Genomic DNA, 14,236 nt, shown 5'->3' with positions numbered 1-14,236 from the left:
ATCGGACTGGACCTACCTCCGTCCCATGGTCTCTGAGCCAACACTGAGCAGGTGTGGCTGCTCTTGAGACATTGAATAAACCGGGATGAAAGGAGAAATATTGAAAAATGTTTAGAAAGTGCTTTTCCCTGGGAGAAACACCCCTGAACATGACACAGATATGTGTCATAAGCCCACAGTGACACTTCAGGGCCGGCCTCTAGAGTCAGCAGCTTGTTCTGAACGCCTGTGCTGGCTGCAAAGAGAATTATTGGGAAGAGAGAGGAAAAACCCAGCTCTGTTTGTTACCACGAGTCTTGGAAGGTTTTGTGAAAGAGGAGCCAGGGCACCCAAATCGCTCCCTTGGACTCATTAAATTCTAAAAAGGTGTGCAAAATTGATTGAATATATTGGTTGTTTTAGCTAGCATATTAGTTTAAGGTTAAATTTACGTAACAGTGGAGTTGTATTTTTATGTGCGTTTTGTGCATTTTTACAGTATCGCGAGTTCCTCCGAGAATTCTGTGCACTGGACATTTGTAACCATTTTGGGAGATTTAGGAGTGTTATTTTACATTTTAAATGATTACCGTGAGTTACAGCTGTTATCTTTGCTTTTCGTGCTCCATTGCTGACGGTATGTAGGTTCACAATTGGGAATGGATGTCTGAATGGGGAGACTGATGCTGTGGGGAATCCAGCCTGGTTTACGTCGGTTCGCCCTCATGGTAAGGTCAACAGAAGAGCTGAAGGGAGTGAGGACACTCTCTCCTTAAAGTTAAAAAAAAAATCGAACTTCTATCACATATCTTTTTGCTCCTTCTTTGCTGCCAGGAAACAACGATAAAAACCAGTCTGAGCTGTGGATTCAGTTTGTCATCTCTTTGCTTTTGTGATGCACAGGTAACTCTCGAGTTCCCACTCTGAAGATCATCTCTTGCTGATTTTAAATCCGAAACAGGCTCTCTTCATAAACCCATCAGCTATCAAGCAGATATCTGGGTGTTCACCTCACGTGGTTGCAATGTTTGAATGCTCGGTGGAAAAAAATTCCCTGAAAAGCAGAACTTTTAAAAAGCGCACATAAACCCTCCCATCTCTTCATCCCCTTAAGGGACCTGAGTCAGTTTGGGACAAGCCCCTAAATCTGTTGTTTGGTGGTGTTTTTGCTTTTTTAAGTGTCATTGATGATTTGCCATGGTGCAGTCATTAGCTCCAAAGGTTACCGACCATCTCACCGTGGCCCTGCTAAGCTGTGGGGACACGGGCAGGTCATGGAAAAAGCAGAGCTTTTGCCTTGGAGAAAGTCACAGACTTGGCGGGGGAGACACAGTTGTACCCCAATGCCAGTAGAAAGCAGTGAATGTTCGACTAAAGGGATAAACCTGCAGGAGCATACGTCGGGGGAGAAGAGACCCGGAAGGGGCCACAGAGGTCCTCCTGGGAGGACAAGCAGAGGAACAGCATGTGCACGTAGTTTAGAAAAGCTGGAGTGGGGGGTAGATGGAGAAGAAGATGTGGGTCCCATGAGGCTAGAAATGTAACCAAATCACCAAAGGACCTGTAGACCCTGGTGGACGTGTGGGCCCCACTGGTTGGTAATAAGGAGTGAGTAGAATATTCGAAGCTCTGGGGTGGCACCATCAGATGGTTCAAAGGATGGAAAGTTGGGCAGACAGTGTGAGTGTGAATCCTGGTTCTGCCAGTTACTCCCTTTGTAACTTGGTCAAGTGTTTTGAGCATGTTTGCTGCTGTCCTTTGCTCTGCAATCTGGGGACTATGAGGGCGCCTCCCCCGAGTTGTCCCGAGGATAAAGGAGTCACCATATGTAAAGCCCTGGCGTGGAGTAGCACGCCTGAGGGCTGGCGGGGCTCTGACTTGCCATTTAGGAGCAGTACACAGGAGGCTGGAGTGAGGGCGAGACTGGAGATGGGGGCCTGGTTTGCAGCGCTTTTGTGGTGGTCTGGGTGGCAGGTGCCAGGGGGGTGTGCCCTGTGGGGCATTGGTCCTCTGAGCTCCTTTGGAGGTCGACGTACGTGCTCCGGACTATCCCTGCCCGCTTCTCCACTCTAGCCTAGGCTGTGAACCCAGGTAGTGGTAGGAACAGACCTGAGGAAAATTTTAGGAGGCAGAATGACCTGGGCTTGATGAAACTTCAGAAGCATTATATTATCTTGTCTTTTGGACAGTGTGGTTACTCTAGTGCCCACTCGTTCTAACAGGAGGATAGGTAATTGAACCTCAGCTTCCTTGCAAACTAAAAGAAAATAGCCTTCCTCAGCTAGCCTTCCTTGCAAACTAAAAGAAAATAGCCATTTTTAGAGTTTTATGCAGGTTTCTTTGCGGGCCATGTGGACAGCTATCATGGGGATATTTGCCTTCAATTTAAAATGAGTTTCCTTGGAAATCCATTGGACTATATGTCTAAAATCTAATGTTGAAAAAACTCTTTTCTGAGGCACAAAAATATTAGTCCATTATGAACCTCTTTGTGGCAATAGAGACTGTAAGTACTAAATTCCACAACGGAATGGAGGCTGCTGGCAGCGGATTATCTAGGACCTGGGTTTAGGCAGTTTGCAAAACAATTCAGCAAAGTATATAAAGGCAACGGGGGAAAATAGTATTGCTTTTTTGTGCTACCAACCAGGTTTGTCACATGGATTAGTAATTTAGATAGGAGCAGCCATGAATCACTGTTTAGAGTTTTGCATTTAATTTTATCCTGGAAGCAATTTCCTTTCAAATGCTCAAGCGGTAGTTATCATTAATGAATTAAACATTATGAAACCCGGAGAACTACTAATTCATTTTGAAATAAGTAGACATTTAAATCTGTAAAAGAAACCTTGAATTTTTTTCAGTGGTGTTTAATATTTTCTAGCTGACAAAATGTGGAATGGCATTTGGCAGACGTCATTTTCCAGAATGGTTAGTGGTAGGTATTGGGGTACCCAACGTCTTGCCTGCAGGTTTGGGTTTTCTCGGTGAGCAGGGACTGGGTGTTTTCCAGAAAGGGAAAGATTAAAATGTATGGAAAAGGCAGCTGGTAAGTTGGGAGCTCTCCACCCAGGTTTCTTATCTCCAGTGCTTTTCAGCTTAACCCTCTCTGTCCTGTCCTTTCCTGGAACACCTGCCACCCACGCTGTCTCCGCCTTTTTTCCCCTTATCAGATGTTGCTTTGGGAGGTGGTTAATTCAGTCATCAGGGGTTGTTGGACTCGAGTCTGTGGATGCTTCACACTCTCTGAAGTCTGTCTTCCAGAAAATGCGCCCTTGTGCAGGGTGACGGTGACGGTTGTGGAAGGGCCGTGTGGCCACACAGGAATGCTTGAAGATTTGGAAGCAGGAAATGAGAGGGAACACAAAGGCCAGAGTCCTTACATTTCAAGCCTGGAAATGTGTTCAGTTTTTCCGCCTAAGATAATTTAATGTAAAAAGCTGGTTGGAGAATCGGCGGATTGTTTCTACAGCAGTGTTACCTGAATGATTGAAAAAGGTAAAAGTGCTACTTTTTTTTTTTTTTTGGTGAGGAGATCAGCCCTGAGCTAACATCTGCCAATCCTCCTCTTTTTTTTTTTTGCTGAGGAAGACTGGCCCTGGGCTAACATCTGTGCCCATCTTCCTCCACTTTATATGGGACGCTGCCACAGCGTGGTTTGCCAAACAGTGTGTCGGTGCGTGCCTGGGATCCGAACCGGCGAACCCCAGGCCACTGCAGCAGAGCGCACGCACCTAACTGCTTGTGCCACCGGGCTGGCCCCTAAAAGTGCTACTTCTTAAGGCCAACAAATTTGATTTGTCTGGGACATGGGTGGCTTCTAGAACTTTTGTTTAACTCATCTTATTTTTTTAGACAATATTTAGGGCTGTTATTTATTCCCCTCCACCCTCCCACCCCACTTTTTCTTTGAAAGCCTCTTGCTTTGTCAACTGAAGTTGTTTTCATGACGGTCTTCTTGTCTGTGGGCAGCCTCTGACCTCGTCTGAGCCTCAGTTTCCTTGTGTGTAAAATGGGCATGATAATACCTGCCCTCTTGCACTACCACAAATGTGATGAAGGTTAAATAGGATCATGGATAGGAAAACACCTACGTAATACCTTTCTATAAGCATATGAGGTAGGAGGAACTAAGAAGGTGTTGGATTACGAGGTCATTCCAGTATGACCTCGTCTTCACTAATTACATCTGCAATGAGCCTATTTCCCAGTAAAGCCACATTCTGATATGGGGCTTAGGACTTAAACACACCTTTTTTGGAGACACCGTTCAACCCATACCCCTCTGTCACCCCTGCCCCCCGCGGGTGGTTTGATACTCATTCCTTCTGCAGCTCAAGCCCACAGTCAGAGGGCAGTGTATGCCACCCTGGACAGGGAAGCAGCTCCCCTGGCTCTTTCCAGAACTGGTAGCCATGACATTATGTCTCGAATGACTGTGTCCTGGAGCCCCGGGAACATTGTGTGTGAATGTTGTGCAGTACTTCGGAAGCAACTTAGAGTTTGAATTAGCACCCAAACAGCCCTCTCATGCTCTGTTGCCGATTTCACTCAAGTCAACTGAGCCTGAAACCAAGAAGCTTAGATGGTACCTGGGGGTAGTACACAAGTCCTTCCAGTTTTATTTGAAACAAATGGTTTTATTGGAAGTACTGAGGTGGGAATTTGAGCAAATGCCTACTCTGTCCCATCCTGCGAGGTGGAATGAGTGGTGGCTTCTGAATGTGCGTGCAGGAGACTGGGACGCCAGAGAGCCCTAGCGCTCGTCCATAACACGGGGTCATGGCCCGGGGGCATCAGATCCACCCGCGACCCATGTGGGTTACGAAGTGCCTCCTCCGCTCTCCCACACTCGGTAATTGACATAACTCGGTGCATAAGAAACACGGAGTTTCCCTAAATAGGATTCACACGGTAAGAACAAAGCCAGGAGACACCGAGTTTAGTCCTGGTTTTGCCCCAGTTTTGCTGACTAAACTTAAGCACATTTCTTATTAAAATAGGATCCCAGGTTTTTCATCTCTGTGTGAAAATAGTGAAATTTGCTGCATCATGATGTCTGCAAGGCAATGAATAGGTTGCTATATGCAAGCCGCTGGAAGATCTCAGATAAATAGTGAGGGATGATAATGAGGACAGCCACTCACTAGCTTCACCTCCATGAATAAATAGATTTTAGGCTTGGACAGAGGTATTTAAGAACAAGGTCTGAATTGCAGAGGGTCAGTGGAGGACCTGCTGGTCTTGTTCTCAGGGCCCAGCCGGGCTGAGAAGGAGTGCTGTAGACTTGCCCAGAGGATGCCCTGGGTAGAAGTCCACCTGCCAGATAAAATGGAGGGGCTCCAGGAGGGCTGGGGGCGTGGGGCATCCCCTTGGGTGACAGGTTGCAATTGGAAGTTGAGGGAGACAGAATTGGGGAATATTTCCAGAGGTAGCAGTACCTCAGGGACAGGCACCGGGTCCTACGGTACAGGGTTGTCAGAAAGGCAGTTCCAGGTGGCCTGGGGGAGGGAGGGGAAGCCAGGAGTTCCGTGAGCTTCAGACCTGGTGGGCTAAGGAGCCAAGAAAAGACTCAAGTGTAGAGGAGCCCCGGACAGGAAGTCACAGCAGAGCTGCAGTCCAGGGGATTTGAGTGGGATCGCAGGGGGTTGCATCCAAACTACCTAAATGTCTCCCATAAGGGTAGGGCTGGTCCTAGAAACTGGGGTTGATGGGTGGAGGGGATTCCAGTTGTGAGAAGGGAAGACTGGGGCAGCCTGATCCCAGGATGGGATAGACCATGTCTGGGACAGAGCAGTCGCCCTACCCAGCCCCTCTCAGGGGCTTAGCCCTGCTTCGTTTATTTCTGCAGATTTAGTAGCGGAGAAGGTCCCCAAATAGAGCTCAACTCATATCCACCACCTCAGCACAGACTAAGGTTGTTTTTTGCTGCTGCTGCTGTTGTTTTAGTTATCTGATTATTTTTAATCACAGGGCAAATGCGTTATTTTGGAAAACGCTGTTGAATGTAGATGTTTATACGCTTCCACGACAAACGTGCTTTAAATGACTGTTGATTAACAGGGCTGGGGCTGAGAGGTATTTTGTGATACGATACCGTCCAAACATAGAATGAGCAGAGGCTCACAGTCAGGTTTTTGATTGCTGGCCAGGGCCTGGGAGACGTGGGAGTGGACTGTGGAGTTATTTGCTGCTTTTGTGCCCCTGTGCGGTCAGAGCTCAAACATGAACCACAGGGCTTGGTCATTTAAAAGAAGTCACAGTAGGGTAAGGCAGGGAGCTGGAGTCATAAAAACAGGCTGTGAGGAGCATTCTCTTGCTATATAGCTGCCTGTAGAGAAAACTCCATCTACGTGGCGGTTGAAAATTTGTTGCCTTTTGCCAGGATTCAAACCCAGAGTATTCCGGGGCCCTAAAGGTTTGAAAGTAAGGCCCAGGGAAAATATATGACAGCTTTTGATATAAAAATTATTTCAGGGGCCGGCCCCATGGCTTGGCGGTTGGGTGTGCATGCTCCGCTACTGGTGGCCCAGGTTCGGATCCTGGGCGCGCACCAATGCACCACTTGTCTGGCCACGCTGAGGCCGCGTCCCACATACAGCAGCTAGAAGGATGTGCAGCTATGACATACAACTATCTACTGGGGGGCTTTGGGGAGACAAGGGGGAAAAAAAGGAGGATGATTGGAAATAGATGTTAGCTCAGGGCCGGTCTTCCTCCGCAAATAGAGGAGGATTGGCATGGATGTTAGCTCAGGGCTGATCTTCCTCACACACACACAAAAAATTATTTTGGTTTCACCATGAAAAATAACCACGTGGACATGTGTTCAATGTCCCGGAGGAGGCATTGAAATAAAGAATTTGGTGATCTGGGTTTTTGTTGCGACTAGATGTTGGGTGAATCACTTAATTTCCTTAAAGTCTCAGTTTTCTCACCGGCAAAATAGAAAAATCTCCACACTTTCTCCCTCTTGCAGCGTTGGAGGTAGCCTAGTGAGCCGTGTGCATGACAGTGTTTGAAAACGGACTTCTTACACAACTGCTAAGAAGGAATTGTCAGCTCAAAGGTAAAAAGTCAGATTTTCTCTCTTTTATGCTGGTTCCCCTGCATCTATTTTAATTATATGCACTCCAGAGTTTTGATTGAAAAATGCTGGTTTTTCCTTGTTTTACTACTTAATTTAAAATGTTACCCTGAGTAATAGTGCTATATCTAGATGAGGGCTGTTCCAAGAGAAGGAATTGAGCAGAAGGATGTTTGTAAATAATGCTTAGGTGACAGTCTTGTGATAATTATGGCTTTTTGAAGATGATTTTTATAGCAAGTCCTCAATTTTCCTGTCACTTTTTTTCTGAGCTCTCCCACTTCACCAAGCACGTTGGTTCCATGGAGCCGGTTGTTAAGGGAACTAAATCCCGAGAGAGCTCAACAGCTCTGCAAATCCACTTTTCATTTTCTGTGGCTAATTTTGCGGGCCCTCGGGAGGACGACAGTGGCTCTGCCACCTCCCTTCCTCACCTCTAGTGACGACAGAAGGAAGAAGGTATAGCAAATCCCCTAGACACGCAGTTTCCAGCTCCAGGGAGTAGCTATCCCTGGATCAGAGTGACCTTGAAGACTATGCTGGACCCTTGGTGGCCAGAAGGGCTCTAGCGATGATGCTCGTGTGGGATCCAAATCCCAAGGATGACCCCCCACCCCACCCATCCCTTCCGTGCCTGCACTTGGGTGGCTCTGAGTGCCGGTGACAGCATGAGAATGCAGGACCCTCCTGCAGATAGGTATAAGCGCACCCAGGGGTCTTTGAAGTAAACTCTTGGGACTCCCAGGCTCTGTAACTTTCCCAGGAGATGGACCTGTTTTGTATTTCACCATGTTGTTCTCTAGCTTATGTGTGTTCTCCAGCTTTTAGTTGTTAAGAGTGTGGAACATCGGCTTCATTGTCTTCTCTTTATTCACCAACTCAATTGGAATCTAATTTCAGATAGAAGTCAGCCAGTAAATTTTGTTAATGGATCTTTTGGAAGCTTCTAGAGTCAGAATTGGAGGAGCTCTTGGAGGTCATCTTGTCCAGCCCTCTCACCTTATAGATGAGAACCCTGAGACCCCAAGAAGTTGAGTGACTGGTGACAGGTCCAGGTTACACAGTGAGTTAGTGGCAGAGTCAGGATAAGAACCCAGGGCTCTTTACGCGGATTTGGAAAACATCAAGGGGTTTTATTAAAGGATGGAATAAGGAATACTTAGCAAGTGTACTCTCTTTTAGTTTAGCCAGGTTATTTTTGAGGCTATGGTATTGTCAAAATAATGAATCACATGGACTAGAACATCCTAATGTTATTATATGTTTATGGTTGACTTGCAGTAACCAGAATTCCCTTCTGATGCTGCTCTTGTGAGAAAGCGTGACGAAATGCACTGGTTTACTGTTCTGAATTAGTGACCAAAACTGACTCTTAGAGGTCAGGGACTCTTGCTGCCCCTTAGAATCATTCCAAATACTGGTTATAATTGTATACAGTTATAGCTTCTGAGCATGGATTTGGCATGAACACAAGCCATTAAATATATTCCAGCCCTGCTCCTTCTCTCCACCGCATTAGCTTGTTTAAAATACAATATTCTGGTTGTTTGAATTCTTCCACATGACCTTTAAAAGCCCCATTTGCAGTTATTTTATAGCTTTGGGGACAGAGTCGATGGGTTATCTTGGTCCAGGAAAATCACGTAACTTGCTGGGATTACACTGGTTGCATTCTGATGAGGCATTGATTTTTTTTTCTTCACCAGTATTTTCACATCAGATTGAACACAGACACAGGTGAGGTGTGAGCTTGGCGGTGAGATTTGCTTGGCTTGTTTACTTTCCCCCATTGTTCAAGTGGCTGTGATTCAGCCCCGGGTTCTTTTCTCCCTGATGTGAGAGGAGAGGGGGATGTGAAATCCCAGGGCATGGGTGGAGGTGTGACCATCGGATTAGAACATTCTTGGTGTTGAAAGCCTTGCCTGCTACTTCCTGATTACCCCAGCTAAAATAATTCCACATTTCAGAAGACCACTAACCGATACTCTAAATACCACTCCCTCAGTTTAGTTCCTTCAGTTGAGAGGAAGAGAGAAAGGAACCACGGAAAATCTCCGCGAGGATGGTTACCTATGTAATTCTGAATAGGTGGTTTCAAACATGGAAGATATGGGTGTCACCTCTTATAAATTTTTGAGATGGTTACTGTGTGTGTGTATGTTTTAGCACATTCAGACTGTTTCACTCTCTGAAAACTGAGAGCTTGCTTTTTCCCCATGTACTTTCGTGTATGGCTAATCTCTCAGGGAGTTGGGATATAGTAGTCTGCATAATAAATTACTGCCTCAGTGTGCTTGCTGGTTCTTCTGGACCAGAGGGAAGGGGTCTGGCTTGAGGCAGGTTTACCGGTGGGGGTGCATGGAACTGGAAGTTTCCACTTGGCATGTATTGGCTGAGAAACAGAGATAATGATTGGGGCAGAGTGAAAACACTTCTTGTTAACAGTGTGGTGAATGCTTGGAAAGGAAAATAATATTGCAAACATTGGCTTATCATGGGGAGGCCACAGGAGTGGCAGAAAGAAAGTGGGGCTTGGCGTTACAAGATCAGGTTTAAGTTCGACCCTGTCCCGGATGTGGGACCTGGTGAAGTCATGCAACCCTGAGCTTCACTTTCAGTTGAAAAGTGAGGGTGGTGGGGAGGGAGAATGGGCATAGCGGTCCTGGAGGTGATGTTTGCCTTACGCTGTGGCTGGCTGAGTAATGGCCTTCAATGATATTCTTGTCCTAATCCCTAGAACCTGTGAATGTTCCCTTACATGGCAAAAGGGACTTTGTAGAAGTGACTAAGGATCTGGAAATGGAGAGATTATCCTGGATGATCTGGGTAGGTCCAGTATAATCATAAGGATCCTTTCTTATAAGAGGGAGGCAGCAGAGGAATATGAGGAAGGGGCCACAAGCCAAGGAATGCAGGTGGCCTCTAGAAGCTGAGAAAGGGCAGGAAACAGATTCTCCTCTCAGAGCCTGCAGAAGGAACCAACCATGCCCGCACCTTGACGTTAGCCCGGGGCGACTAATTTCAGACATCTGGCCTCCAGAACTATAAGAATAAATTCATGTTGTTTTAATTCACTAAGCTTATGATAATTCATTACAGCAGCCATAGGAAACTAATACACTTACCTACCTCATAGTTCTTGTAATGATTAAATGTGACTTGGTATTTATATATTTATAAATCTCAAAGTACTACCTAGATGTTATTGCTTTTAAAATGAATTTTTATACTCATCTGGATTTCCAGGTTAAGATATGTCAGGAAGACCAGGAGAACAATAATTAGGACTTTTTAATTATGCAGCAAACAGGTTGTGTCTGAAAATTTAAACCCGTGTTATCAAATAATTGTTAATTGTGACATTGTTCATGATCATTAGCACCTGTTGAGTCACTTTTTAGGTGAGCAGGCAGGTTTGTGCCTTTCTGTACCTGTGGGTCTCAACCTTGGATGCTCATTAGAGTCAGCAGAAGAGCTTTTAAAAGTCAGGGCCGGCCCGGTGGCGTAGTGGTTAAGTTCATGCGCTCTGCTTGGGCGGCCTGGGGTTCACAAGTTCGGATCCTGGACGCGGACATACATACCCCTTATCCAGCCATGCTGTGGCAGGCATCCCACATATAAAGTGGAGGAAGATGGGCATGGATGTTAGCCCAGGGCCAATCTTCCTCAGCAAAAAGAGGAGGATTGGCAACAGATGTTAGCTCAGGGCTGATCTTCCTCACCAAAAGAAAAAAAAAGTCCCAGTGTCCAAGCTGCACCCCAGGACAATTAAATCAGAACCTCTGTGGGTGGAATCTGAGTATCGGTGTTTTTTAAAGCTCCCTCGGCGATTGCAGGGTGCAGCCCAGGATGCGACCCACTGCAGAAGTGTTGTGTCTGCTCAGTCAGATTTTAAATCAATTCTCTTTGAAGTTTGATGATCTAGATGTTCTTTTGAGTTTTTGGGAAAGTGCTCTGCCGAGGAGTCTATGTCATATCTTTCAATGATATTAACATATCAGTTTATGAGCTATGGTGTGTTTCTGGCAAGAAATACAAAAGTTTTATTTAGCCAACACTCTTGAGATGTTTGGGAAACAGATTGGTGGGCCCTGATGGCAAGCACAATTTCAATAAGCCAACACTTTTCTCCTCGTATTGCCCAAAGATTTTTAAAAGCAATAGTGAGAGGGAGAAAGCTTTCTCCTCAGATGGTTAAGCCCCTTGAGAATTGATAAATACTGTTTTACTTATGTCATATGTCCTTATGTCTCCAGTCTGGAGGTAAAAATAATCATTTTGAAATTTTTTCCTTTGGAATCACTGTTGCCAGAAACCACGGTTTTTGAAAGTTGTCATTGCTGCCTCCCTGTTGTTCCTGGGTGCACTGAGTTGCAGTGTGCCTCGGGGGCATCTCTGGGCCACTTGTCATTGAGAGCGCCCTGGCCTTTGACAGCAGGTGACGTTATCTCCCTTATGTATGTCACAGGGAGAGTGTATTAGATAAATTGTTTTTATAAATCACAAGGTGTTATGCAGATGTTGCTATTTTATTTTCAGTGGGAATTCTGGGTTGAAGTTAGAGAGATGATAGAAAAAGCCAGTAGCATAAGATTATTTTCATGCATAAGAACAGCTGGGAGTCCTTACTTTCTAGGGTTCTTAGTGACCAAGTAGAGGCACTGGCTCTAATACCTCTAGCAATCAGGTGATTTCTTACTGGTCATGTATCACTTGGGTTTAATTTTATTATCTATAAATGGAAACATTAATGCTTGGCTTCCTTAAGGTTGCCCTAGGTGAATTTAGGTGTCCAGGCAGTAAGGCAGTATTTGAGTGTAACTCTGGATTATATTGTCTCTGTTTAAATCTTGGCTCTGAAACTTATTGTCTGAGAGACACTCAGGAAGCTATTTAACCTCTTTGTACCTCAGTTTCTGCATCTGTAAAATGGGCGAATAAGATGCCTTCTCATAGGGCTGCTGTAAGGCACGTAGAAAACTTGGCTTTGATCCTGGATGTGTAACCATGGCCCTGCTCTTTTGTCTCTTCACCCTTGAATCTGGGGCAGCTTGGGTAAGTGTTTTTTCCTCTTTTCCTTCCTCTCGCCATCCCTCTCTTAATAAATATTTATTGGACACCTACTACTTGTTGGAACTACACCATGGATACGATTTTTATGCAAAGTAGACACTCTTGCCAAGAACTTTAATGGCTTAAACGTTTTATGTAAATATTGATACAAAGTGGTGGTGGGAGGGATTGAGTGAGTACAGCCTGTCTCTGATAGATCAGAAAGGTAAGACCTTACATGGTGTATTTGCACCAACCAGAGTTAAGATCATAGGGTGTTTCTGTTATTGTGGGTGTGAATAGATGGTCTTAGAGACCAGGCACAGGAAGGTTTTTGGCCCGTTGCTGATGCACTGAGTGGTCCCCTGGGAGTGGACATGGTTCTCTGATTTGATTGGCCGCACAATCAGTAATGTATCAAAGCAAACATGATGATTGGGCATTTCTGTATGCCTGGCGCTGTGACAGCTGTCAGGAGTACACGGTCCCTGCCCAGATGGAGCTCCCTGAGAATCTGGAGACCTCACAGGGTGAGGTAATTACAGTGAGAATGCTGGGTAGGAGCCCAGGAAGCTTTCACCAGATCCCTTAGCTCAGAGAAGCATTTTCGGTATTTTATGGTTCATGAAATTGTTTATTTTTTAACCTATTTCTGGGTACCACTCACAAACAGGTTTACTTTGCTGTCATAAATTTATGATTTTTTTCATAAATTTCATAGAAAATGGTCCCAAGTGAAATCCTCTTTTTCCAAGATTTCCCTCAGTAGGAATTTCTTGTGCTCTAATCAAGTCTGTGTAGCTTGGCCCTGCCTTTCAGTAACTTGGGTTTTATTAGCAATTAGAACTATTAGTCAAGTTTGGTGGTGATCTTAACAGCCATTTGGGTTATTTTTCAAATCTGCTTTTTAAGACTGAAAAAGAGAATTATTTTAAGGACATAGAATAATTCTAGAGAATGCTTAGAGAAATTTTGTACTTTTGCCAGTTCTACTTAGAACCACATATGAAAAAAGATAATGAGGATGATAATGATTGCATTCTGCTTTTGAGTGGTTATTCTGTGCCAGACAGTATCCCAAGGGCTTTGCACATATATTCTCATTTTATCACCCAGCAACTGTATGAAGTCATGCTTTCTTGGTTTTCACATTCTACAGATGAGAGACATTAAGGCACAACAAGGTTGGACACATTGCCCAAGGTCAAATGGCTTGTCATTGGAGGGTCTACCATTTGATTCCAGATGGGTCTGACTCAGATGTGCTTTCCACACTACCGTATTATTGCCTTGGCAAAATCCACACTTAGGAGGTTGGGAGAGAAGAGCCTCTAAAAGAGACAGGAAGGATATATTAGCTAATTCACCCCAATATGTCCCTGACAAGTTTGGATGAAGAGGCATCGTATTTATCTTAGAGATAGGAATGCCGAGCTGCTGAGAAATTGAGAATTGCCTCAGGTCACAACGTAAATCATTGAGAGAACTTAATCGAGAAGCCCGGTGCTCCTCAAACTCATTCGATGAAGATTCAGTCTACACAGTTGCACAATCTACATCAATTCAGATGCATTGCTGGAGAGACCCATTTCGTTTTGGGTAGTCTGAAACCAGAGGTTTAAGAATTTTCATTTTGGATTAGATTCTAAAACTTCTTTCTTCATATTTTGGAGAACTGCACAGGCTGTGGTGTCTGCTCAGTGGTCACCTTGGGCAGGTTACTTCAACTCGGCAATGAATACTTCCTTTGCGTGGCTGTTGAGAGGAGTGGGTGCTAATGGCACCTAGAATTTTGTAGGTGTTCACTATAATTACTCAGTTATTGGTCACTTACTACACATTTGAAATAACTTTAGAAGAGAGAACAGGGTTCTCAAAACTGTAATCATGGGTCTAGAGAAGTTCTTCAGGGTCAACTTCAAGGTAGCAGAAATGGAGATTTTCTAAAAAGGAAACTCTCTGGCCTTACCACATGGCAACTGCATCTCGGTTTTTGTGCGTTGGGTGCTGGAAACCACTTGCTTTGGACTAAGGAGTTAGTACTTAGGTTATGCTCTGTTAAGCCCCCAGAGCAGGACCTCCCTGACGCAGACTTGGCTCCTAGATCCTAGTGGATCA

At 45.0% G+C, this 14,236-nt stretch overlaps 1 protein-coding gene across 8 annotated transcripts in view; it reads left to right on the top strand.

Annotated features, from left to right (window-relative positions):
- The window catches only part of RNF152 (ring finger protein 152), a 68,866-nt gene that overhangs the window by 23,166 nt on the left and 31,464 nt on the right, over positions 1 to 14,236 (top strand). For 3 of the 8 annotated variants that reach the window (XR_009222461.1, XR_009222462.1, XM_058557247.1), the window contains one exon: positions 6,959 to 7,048. The exons of the other annotated variants lie outside the window; for them this stretch is intronic. The gene's annotated coding sequence lies outside the window, so the exon portion shown is untranslated. The remainder of the gene's footprint in view (positions 1 to 6,958; positions 7,049 to 14,236) is intronic. 8 annotated transcript variants of the gene reach the window in all.

Source organism: Diceros bicornis, chromosome 16, assembly GCF_020826845.1.
Source record: "Diceros bicornis minor isolate mBicDic1 chromosome 16, mDicBic1.mat.cur, whole genome shotgun sequence".
NCBI classification, from domain to species: domain Eukaryota; kingdom Metazoa; phylum Chordata; class Mammalia; order Perissodactyla; family Rhinocerotidae; genus Diceros; species Diceros bicornis.
The sequence above is the reverse complement of the archived record's forward strand: the minus strand, read 5'-3'. Positions and strand labels throughout refer to the sequence as shown.